The sequence below is a fragment of the Lucilia sericata genome, unplaced genomic scaffold (assembly GCF_015586225.1).
Source record: "Lucilia sericata isolate MDLA Ls3-8-SP2 unplaced genomic scaffold, ASM1558622v1 Contig000927F_arrow, whole genome shotgun sequence".
Classification (NCBI taxonomy): Eukaryota; Metazoa; Arthropoda; class Insecta; order Diptera; family Calliphoridae; genus Lucilia; species Lucilia sericata.
Genome location: NW_023994914.1, coordinates 119,144 through 131,458, shown reverse-complemented (window position 1 = coordinate 131,458; position 12,315 = coordinate 119,144). Strand labels below are relative to the sequence as shown.

The 12,315-nt window shown below is 30.4% G+C and overlaps 1 pseudogene; it reads right to left on the bottom strand.

The window, feature by feature from the left end:
- The window catches only part of LOC119609067, an 83,840-nt pseudogene that overhangs the window by 60,330 nt on the left and 11,195 nt on the right, over window positions 1–12,315 (bottom strand).

Here is a 12,315-nt window from a genome sequence, read left to right as displayed (position 1 = left end):
GTTACTCAATAACTAACTTTTCAATGTCTTATTCATACCTTTGGCATTACTTTTAAGTAATCTAGTAATGATTTACATATAAACTGTTATAGGTTATATACATAAGTGTTAGTTTGGAGCTGATTTCCACTTAATTTGATTGCGCGTTAGCAGCTGCTTTTAACAACTTATTTAACGCCTTAGTTGTAAGCGCATTGTTAGATTAGCTTATTTAACTCCTTATTTATAAGTGAGCATAGTAAGTACTTGACTCTAATGACATCGTGTAGTAAAAGTATAAGTGTGTAAGTAGTGAAAAGTAGTTATATTAGATTTTAAACTCATTGGCGTTATTGACTTCACCATATACAGTATTGTTTCAAACATAAGCTACTTCTATTGACAGCTAAGAATTGTTCAGTACAATTTTCAGACCCGATTCTAATAGATAAACTATTCGACGTTTTATGATACAGGGATGGAACTCGATATTTTTATTAAAAGGCAGAATCACAATCATACAAATTTATAAACTTAATTTTAAAGATTCCTGAGTTAGGCTATTTTACCACTAGATCACAGCTGTATAAACAACATCTTTAGATGAATGACTGACTGAATACATGCTAGTTGTCTGAATAAATAAATTTAATTTCTGTGGCAATAACAACAACATCTGACACCTGTTGACTAAATTTTTTGAAGTCGTTTTCATTATTCATTGAACTTTTTTATGCATTTGCAAATTATTTATACGATTTTTTTGTTTAAATTAAGAATTTATTTTTAAAGAAATTAAAAAAAAAAAGAAGAAAACAATTGTAAAATGCTCGTGTAAGGGAATTTTTTAAATATTTTAAATTTAGTTTTCTTCTTTTAAAAATACAAGGTAGAGTATTTTTAAACATGTCAAAGAAGGCATGTTGTCACTCATGAAATTGAAATCAGAGGTGGAAGAGTTGCCAGATTGAAGAAAGCAAAGAAATGTCAAATTGTTAAAAATTTAATTTATTTTCTTAATAAAATTTATTTTAATTTTCTATAAAAAAGCAATGAAATATTGTAGAAATTAATAAAATTTACTTTCCCATTTAAAATATTTTCTCCAAAGGTCTACCTTTTACTTTTATTAAAATCGAATAGTTACTCATGTAAAAATCAAAAGAAATTTTTACGTTTTAGCATTTAAATGAAATCATTCGATTTTAAAATTCATAAAACTCTTTTGCTGCAATTGGCAAACTTTTCCACAGAAAAAACACATTAAAATTATGAATTGCACGTAAAAAAAAAGAAAATACAAAATATTGACAAATAACACGCATTGCCAGACACAGCACAATGGGAGAGAATGTAAAAAAAGTTTAAAATTTTAATTAACAAGCTAATTTTTAAGAAAATAGCTAAAAAGCCGGGGGACGACAACCAGAGGGGCATTTTAGTCAACACCAATAAACCTGAAAATCGAGTGATCACTTTTGTTAGATTTAAAAATAAATTAGTTAACATTAAAAAAGTCAATAATAGCGATTAGTTCCCTGTTCTGTTACCCCACTGTGCTTAACATACTTTTCTTAATGCAGTTGAAAAAAAAACGACCACTGCAATATTATTTTTTTTTTTTTGTGATTCACCACAAAATTTCACGTAACAATATATTTTACTTTATTTTTTTTTGTATACGCGCCTATTGGTGACTTATTCTTTTTTCTCGTTTTTTCCCCGATTTCAAAATCTGTTTATGTTGTTGCATTTCTTAAACATACAATAATATTTGCAATAAGTTTATATATTGTTTAGGAGAAATAGTGATTTCTTAAAACATAAAATTATACATTTATACAAAAACAAATCTAATCTACAATTTTATTTTACAAATAGTATTTTGACATTTAACATTTACTATATACAGATTGTTGTTACTCACTGTATTAAAACTTTCAGATTGCTAAAATATAGAATAAAAATATTTTATTAGAAAAAATTAATATATTGTTATTAAATTTTTTAAATATTTATTTTTATTTTAAACTTTTTCAAACTATTAACTGAAATAGACATCTTAAAAGTGATCAAATCGATGTGTGGAGTTGTCAATTCCCCCATCGATAGCGTTCCAGGAGGAATATAAAGCAAACTTTTATCGGTACTTTGGGTACATTACTAACGGTCAAAGCAATGGCGTAAGATTTCTAGGGGCAAACTTTTTGGCATGGAAAATAATATTACAAACTGAAAATGATTCATTGTAATGCAAATGATCATTAGCGATGATACAAATCTTGATAAATCCGCATACCAACTTACTTACTTACTTACTTACTTACTTACTTACTTACTTACTTACTTACTTACTTACTTACTTACTTACTTACTTACTTACTTACTTACTTACTTACTTACTTACTTACTTACTACTTACTTACTTACTTACTTACTTACTTACTTACTTACTTACTTACTTACTTACTTACTTACTTACTTACTTACTTACTTACTTACTTACTTACTTACTTACTTACTTACTTACTTACTTACTTACTTACTTACTTACTTACTTACTTACTTACTTACTTACTTACTTACTTACTTACTTACTTACTTACTTACTTACTTACTTACTTACTTACTTACTTACTTACTTACTTACTTACTTACTTACTTACTTACTTACTTACTTACTTACTTACTTACTTACTTACTTACTTACTTACTTACTTACTTACTTACTTACTTACTTACTTACTTACTTACTTACTTACTTACTTACTTACTTACTTACTTACTTACTTACTTACTTACTTACTTACTTACTTACTTACTTACTTACTTACTTACTTACTTACTTACTTACTTACTTACTTACTTACTTACTTACTTACTTACTTACTTACTTACTTACTTACTTACTTACTTACTTACTTACTTACTTACTTACTTACTTACTTACTTACTTACTTACTTACTTACTTACTTACTTACTTACTTACTTACTTACTTACTTACTTACTTACTTACTTACTTACTTACTTACTTACTTACTTACTTACTTACTTACTTACTTACTTACTTACTTACTTACTTACTTACTTACTTACTTACTTACTTACTTACTTACTTACTTACTTACTTACTTACTTACTTACTTACTTACTTACTTACTTACTTACTTACTTACTTACTTACTTACTTACTTACTTACTTACTTACTTACTTACTTACTTACTTACTTACTTACTTACTTACTTACTTACTTACTTACTTACTACTTACTACTTACTTACTTACTTACTTACTTACTTACTTACTTACTTACTTACTACTTACTACTTACTTACTTACTTACTTACTTACTACTACTTACTTACTTACTTACTTACTTTACTTACTTACTTACTTACTTTACTTTACTTACTTACTTACTTACTTACTTACTTACTTACTTACTTACTTACTTACTTACTTACTTACTTACTTACTTACTTACTTACTTACTTACTTACTTCTTACTTACTTACTTACTTACTTACTTACTTACTTACTTACTTACTTACTTACTTACTTACTTACTTACTTACTTACTTACTTACTTACTTACTTACTTACTTACTTCTTACTTACTTACTTACTTACTTACTTACTTACTTACTTACTTACTTACTTACTTACTTTACTTACTTCTGTACCTCCGGCTGGGGATCGAACTCACGACTCCATAACAGGCAGAACCAACACACTACCACTTTGGCTATCGGGGCACCCACAACTACATAAGTACTATTCTAAACTAAAACATTTCGAAACATTTAGGAATTTAGGAAACGACTTTATCCCTTCACTAATTTAGTTTTTTAGCATTGTTTTTATTTTCAGCTTGCATTACTTCTCTTCTATTTGCTCTTTAGCAATTTGTTTTACATTTCTTTATGGATTTTATTCCTATTTTTTGCTATTAACCAAATATTTTTCGACATTTAGTTTTTTTTATTTAATTACAGTTTTATTTATTTATGTTTTGAATTTATGAGAGCATTAGTACAAATTTGGTATATTTACCTATGTTTCTAATACCTCACTCAGTTAATGATGTTTTAAATGCATAAACAGTGTTGTTTAAAACATAAGTAACTTTTTTGCACGAGGGTTTGGAAATGAATTGTCTTCAATTCGATTATGAGCTAAGTAAAGGGAAATTGTCTATTCAAAAAGTAAGAGTGAAGGTGGATAGGAAAGAAAGATTATCAAAGAAGTGCTGAAAGTTGCTTAGTTTTCCAACAATACTGTATGTATATAGTATATGTAAGTCTATGTATAAATGAATGTATATATGTATCTACTTCGAAGTAATGTAATTTACAACAGTAACAATAATAAAAACAAAACAACAACATAAAAAATTAGGTCATATTTGTCTTTGACCATCAAAGTGGAATGTTGAGTAAATGAGTGCATAGAATCGGATAGAACATGATAAGAGAAATTATGATAAATTATTATATTTATACACCTATTATAAGGTATTTTATTATATTGTAAAATAAAGTCACATAAAATTCGATAAGAATCTATAGAGACAAAACAACCTAAAAAGACTGATGATGTTGGGAATATGAAAACCAACATAATTATCAAGAATTATTAATGTTCATAAAGGTGATTAAATTAAGTTTAATGAAGGTAATTAAATAAAATAAATATTTTGATGGACAGAGTTACAAAAAAAAAAAAAAAAAAAAAACTATTTTAAAATGTCTTTAAGTAAAACATTTAAAAGACATTTAGGTCAATAAACTGAGAATTGTAAATTTATTAACCGTTTAATTTAACGCCCAATTTCGTGTTGAAATTGTTATAAAACCCATTCTTTAAGAAAATTATTTTAAAACTTCTATATAATCATAAATGCTCACACTCGTCCTCGTCCTGCTCATTTCAATGTCTGGCCCGTCTGCCTTGAGAGGATTAATAATAAATAATTAATTACAACTTACATGCGTAAATACAACTAATGTCTATAATTTAAAATGTCTGTATTGACAATTAAACTTAATTTCCATTTCTAGTTTATTATTAATTTATGTACATATTTTTCGTATATTTTTTTAAATAATTGTACATTTTAAATGGTCTCAGACGCACTTGCACACCGAATGGTTAAGTTCATTGGTCATTGGATAATTTATAAGTGTTGGTATGGGTAGTTGGTACCTAACATTTAAATGCTACCAGACATGCATCCAAGCGTCTAATCTACGATGTTTTCAATACAATGAATGTTTTCATTCCCAGAATGATAAAGAAAAGACATTTAAAATTTTAAAAATCTCAATTATGCTTCAAAAAAGATCTCAATTATGCCTCAAAATGTCATTTTGACTTCTCTTTACACATAATAACAATCCAAAACATTCCACCAAATTGGTGTAAGATTGTTTGTATTCAAGTTCTGGATTGACCAGCATAATTTTTCAGACTTAAATCCCTTAAAGTACCTTTTAAATTTCTTAAAAAATATAAATTCCCTCAATAAAAAAAGTAATAATACTCATCCCTGTCAACTACAACTACAATTATTGCTACAATAACCAAAAAAAAAACAACAATAAATAACATGTGACAAAATTTACAACAAAAACAACTAACAACTTATGACGACATAATACGATTTCAAATTTCGTCAAAGAGAAAGGCAGAGGAAAAACACACAAAAAAGTAACAATTATTACTAAAAGACAAAGAGAAAAAATATAAAGGAGAGCAAGCAGAAGCAACAACTAAAGTCGATGACAGTTGTTGGGCAGACAGAATAAAATTATTAAAAAATTACAACAAAAACAAGCACGTGCCCAGTAAACAAATTAAGTAGTAAATAAAAAAAAATAAACATTTTTAACATGCTAATAATGTTGTTTTCTTTTTTTAAAGAAGGGGGCACAGCCTTTGTATCCCCCCCCCCCCATCACTACACATAAAACACTTGACAAGTTTTGCAAACTAAGCCAAATCAAGAAGAAGAGAAATATAATCAGAAGAAAAAGAAGTGCAAGACCAGACTGACAGACAGAAATTGAGCTCTTTGTTGTTGTGCATAAAATTTGTTAATAAGCAGCAGTGTTGCCAATTATTAATCACCAAATTATGTTAAAAAAACCGTTTAGAATTGTCAGAATTAGGGTTTTGCAAAAAACGCTATGAAACGTCAAAGACTGCATACTATAGACTATATGCTAGACTATAGACTAGACTATAGACTAGACTATAGACTAGACTATAGATTAGACTATAGACTAGACTATAGACTAGACTATAGACTAGACTATAGACTAGACTATAGACTAGACTATAGACCAGACTATAGACTAGACTATAGACTAGACTATAGACTAGACTATAGACTAGACTATAAACTAGACTATAAACTAGACTATAGACTAGACTATAGGCTAGACTATATACTAGACTATATACTAGACTATATACTAGACTATACTAGACTATAGGCTAGACTATTGGCTAGACTATAGACTGGACTATAGACTAGACTATAGACTAGACTATAGACTAGACTATAGACTAGACTATAGACTAGACTATAGACTAGACTATAGACTAGACTATAGACTAGACTATAGACTAGACTATAGACTAGACTATAGACTAGACTATAGACTAGACTATAGACTAGACTATAGACTAGACTATAGACTAGACTATAGACTAGACTATAGACTATACTATAGACTAGACTATAGACTAGACTATAGACTAGACTATAGACTAGACTATAGACTAGACTATAGATTAGACTATAGACTAGACTATAGACTAGACTATAGACTAGACTATAGACTAGACTATAGACTAGACTATAGACTAGACTATAGACTAGACATAGACTAGACTATAGACTAGACTATAGACTAGACTATAGACTAGACTATAGACTAGACTATAGACTAGACTATAGACTAGACTATAGACTAGACTATAGAGTAGAACTATAGACTAGACTATAGACTAGACTATACTAGGACTAGACTATAGACTAGACTATAGACTAGACTATAGACTAGACTAGAACTACTAGACTAGACTATAGACTAGACTATAGACTAGACTATAGACTAGACTATAGACTAGACTAATAGACTAGACCTATAGACTAGACTATAGACTAGACTATAGACTAGACTATAGACTAGACTATAGACTAGACTATAGACTAGACTATAACTAGACTATAGACTAGACTATAGACTAGACTACTAGACTAGAACTATAGACTAGACTATAGACTAGACTATAGACTAGACTATAGACTAGACTATAGACTAGACTATAGACTAGACTATAGACTAGACTATAGACTAGACTATAGACTAGACTATAGACTAGACTATAGACTAGACTATAGACTAGACTATAGACTAGACTATAGACTAGACTATAGACTAGACTATAGACTAGACTATAACTAGACTATAGACTAGACTATAGACTAGACTATAGACTAGACTATAGACTAGACTATAGACTAGACTATAGACTAGACTATAGACTAGACTATAGACTAGACTATAGACTAGACTATAGACTAGACTATAGACTAGACTATAGACTAGACTATAGACTAGACTATAGACTAGACTATAGACTAGACTATAGACTAGACTATAGACTAGACTATAGACTAGACTATAGACTAGACTATAGACTAGACTATAGACTAGACTAGACTATAGACTAGACTAGACTAGACTAGACTAGACTAGACTAGACTAGACTAGACTAGACTAGACTATAGACTAGACTAGACTATAGACTAGACTAGACTAGACTATAGACTAGACTATAGACTAGACTATAGACTAGACTACTATAGACTAGACTATAGACTAGACTATAGACTAGACTATAGACTAGACTATAGACTAGACTATAGACTAGACTATAGACTAGACTATAGACTAGACTATAGACTAGACTATAGACTAGACTATAGACTAGACTATAGACTAGACTATAGACTAGACTATAGACCAGACTATAGACTAGACTATAGACTAGACTATAGACTAGACTATAGACTAGACTATAGACTAAACTATAGACTAGACTATAGACTAGACTATAGACTAGACTATAGACTTGACTATAGACTAGACTATAGACTATACTATAGACTTCAAAACGCATCTTTTCCGCAACACGCGTCACATTGGCAACAGTGATAAACAGGTTGTTGGCATACAAAAAAAAAAAAAACAAGAACATATGTTCGTCACTGGGAGTCGAAATGTGGGACAATAAGAGCAAAAATGTAAACAAACAACAACATCAGGCAAACAAAATGTATTGAAATTAAAGTGGACAAGAATTTTAAATAACATAAACAGTGTCTGCTGCCCACAATGCAAACGATTAAGCGACAGACACAAATAGTACGAAAAAAAGTTGATTTAGCTAGAGAAAGTTTTTACGTGTGTATAAAAATACAATTGTTATCGATTACTAGATCACGTTTGTTTTTTTTTCACAACGATGACGTTTTGTTGCCGTAAAATAAATAAACCTTTGATTGAACTAAACAGGGTTTTTTTGCTTTGTCTTATTTTTCTTTTATTGATTTTGTGGAAAATCTAGTTTAAATAAAGAAAACTATTGGCAAAAATTGTGTTTTTATGTTTATGAACTACACAAATAATAATATAAACATGTTAATGATGTGACAAATAATGGCTAGACGTTAAAAAAATTATCGATTTATTATCTGGGTGTGAAAAAAAAATGGATTCAAATAAGACAAATACAAAAAGTGATGATTTTTTTTTTTTGATTAATCATCAAAGTTAATTGAAAATACAAGGGCTAATTGGGGCACTGAGCAAGGATTAATCCTGGGATGATTCCCTATCCATTGCTGGCACAACTAATTCTCTTACGATCTATTAAAGTTTTACAAAACTTACCCATCATAAACACGACACGTTGAATTATTAATCCTCTTATCCGAAAATCTTCTTCGACGATCCTCGAACAAATCCTTAACCGCTGTTACACCCAAAACAAACAGCACCGGTATCATGGCCACCTCTTTGCCGAACGCATTTATGGCCGGAAACCAATTGAGTAGAACAATAAATATAAAATATAAATTTGCCACTCGATGAAATTGTTCTAGGAGATTTTTCGGTATAAACGAGAGGAGAGTGTATTTTGTAGTGCGTATTTTATTACCCACAAAATGACCATTCGGATGATCACGTTTGGGTGTTTTAGGGGGTACAGTATGATTTGGCACTACCACACGATAGGGACGTTCTTCCAGATTCTCGGTACGACAAATACCGACACGTTTCCACCATGGTGGAGCCTCGGAACGACGCAGGGTATAAATCGATTCGGAGCGGGAGGCCTGACGTGAATGGCCACGGCCAGCGGCTGAGGAGGGGGCCGAGGGGCCAAATTCGCGGGTTTCGTTTTCTTCTTTATGACCGGGAGGTAGAATAAAATCGGTTTTCGAACCCACACGACTATGACCACGCGGTGTAGCTGAGGCGCCCGGAGAATCGGTGATTTGACCTTGAGAAAAGGCTCTTTGATGACCCTTCATGGCCGATTTTATGGGACGACCACTAGGGCCCAATATCGCACCACCACCATGGCTAACAGAACGTGAGTGACCACGTCCGGTTCCCGCCACCGTTAAAGAATGTGGATTGGGATTTATAAAAGCTACACCGGGTATACTACTTGTGGCCGTACTACCGATAACGTTTCCACCAACACCACCGGGGCCCGGGAATACATAGGTGCGTTCGGGCTCCTGCAGGGTCATTAGACCCGTTGTTGCTGCTACTGCTGTGGCAGCAGCTGTATTGCTTAAGGGTATGGCGGAGGCATTTAGGGGATCGTAAACTGCGGCCGCATTCACAGTCGGCGTTGTCGTCCCCGTAAAGCCTGGCGGAGCCGATCTTTGCTGTTGTACAACTGTAAACTTTCGCCTCAACTCTTCGGTATTCGCAGAAGGCATTTTCACAAGACACCATTAGTTTCACAAATTTAAAATCACAGTTTTCTTCGTTTCGTTTTTTCTTTTTCTAATTTTATATAAATTTTCTTTAGTTTACCAACTCTAGACTCCAAAACTCCAATAAGTTATTTAACGATTAACAATGATAACTGACATTTGATAGCAGTTATCAAAGATATTTATTATTCAAAAACGCCATCTTGCATGAAACGTCATCACTCAGCATTGACAGCTTTTATTGTGGCTACTGTTGCTGTGTGTGAACTGCAAATAAACGAAAAGAATAAGAAATAATAAGAAAAAAAATGTATACATATTATTATCAAGTATAAAGTTATTAACAATAACAATAATATAAAATATTCTTAAAACAAGTTGTTTACAAGTTTGCAAGTTTAATGAACTTATTTTGAATACTAGTTATAATTGACGTTTATAATGTAACTCGAAACCACAAAGTCTAAAATGGTTACGAACATCAAATGTTTTAATAATATTTAATACATGTTTTATATCCAGTATATCAACTAATAATGGAATATATTTGCTTGCATTCCTCTAAATCTTTCCCTTTTATGATTCTAAAGCTTAAATTGAAATTATTTCCCAGTTTTCTTAAACTGTTACGCAAATGGTCCTTCGAACACTTAAACCTAAATCTTAAACTAACGCCCTTTGTCCGCCGTTAATTAAAGATGACCTTTTTTACTGTCATTATTGCAAAATTTAACTATTCTACGGATTTGAAAACATAGAAAAATTGCCCATAAATATTATTTATATTATAATTTTTTGCCAGTTTGTTCTTCACTCAACAACAATTGTGTGAAATTATTTAAATTGTTTTTTTTTTTTTCATTTTGAAAATAACTATTTACATAAATTATGAAAATGCCAGCAACTAGGCAAGTTGTGTTAGATTGTGTTTTTAATTTAATTGTATTCCATTTAAATTAGTTAAAGTTGTATAAGAACGTAATAAATATATCAAAATTCATTGCCAAAAAGCGAGGGTCATGTGATGAACGTCACAAATCTTAAGACTTATTCTATATGAAACTAAACATTTGAAATACTAAATCATCATCAATCCGATTAAATTTTGTAATAGGTTAATGTTTAAATTAGCTTTTCCTGCAATAAAATCTTTAACTCAGGAAGTCTTTATAAAATTTGTTTTATAGTTTAGAAGGGAAATTCCCTTCTAACATGCGATGTCTTCAATATAATCTAAATAAGTTGTCAGATCAAAATACAATATATTTAAATTTTAGTTGGTCTTTAATGATGGCACGTGACACTGATCTAGTATAGAAGCAAGTGGAATGGTGTGGAAAAAGCTTATATTTCATAACCGAAACATTCTTTAATAACAACGATTAGATCTACGTCCAGGAGAATGAATATCGGACGTTAATTTAATTAACGATGACACTAATTCCTTTCCCCTAATAGATCATAGTAGTAGTGATCATAAAATTTATAATTTTCTGATCGATTAGACCTCTCAAACGGCATCATGTTCAATATCGAATAAAAATTTTTAGTACCCAATATAAATATATATAAAATATACATATTATTGAACTCCAAGAGAGCGAGCGCCCTCTACCTGATAAGTGTACCATGGCTTTAGTTAATATATAGAGGAAGATAATTTCAAAATAGATAGAACACCCGGGCAACATTTTGAAAAGGTACTAATAGTAAATTACTTCATTATTTGTAAATTCTTAATCCCAACTCCCTCATAGGTATTTGAACTTTTATTAAATATACTATGTCAGATCTGAAGAAATACACCTAGACCACTACCGGGTCTATACTCAGCACATTTACATGCTCTATGAAGACATTATTACCCGATGTTTAGAAAATCAGTTGCATCGACGTAGTTACTTAGAATTTTCAAATCAATATTCGTCAGAGATGGACTATCTGGAGCAACATTGCTTGACGAATGCCTGGCAAAGATAAAGAATGCATTCCAGTGTTTTACTGTCCTCTCCACATTAGTGCTGTAATATTCTACTACTTTTGATTACTCAATACTACTCAATACTTTTCGTTTGGGTACTCAATACTACTCGATACTTTTAACGGTTTTATTTTAAATTAAAAACGAGGAATTTTTCCTTTTTTTAAGTAAAGTTAGACCAGACATCACACCTCTTTTGAGACATTTTATTTTTTTAGATAGCGTCGATAAATATTTGTAACTTTTTAACTATTATTGCAGTGTTTAAATTATTTTTACATTGATTTGATATTGCTAAGAGTTGCATTTCTAATAATGATATGGT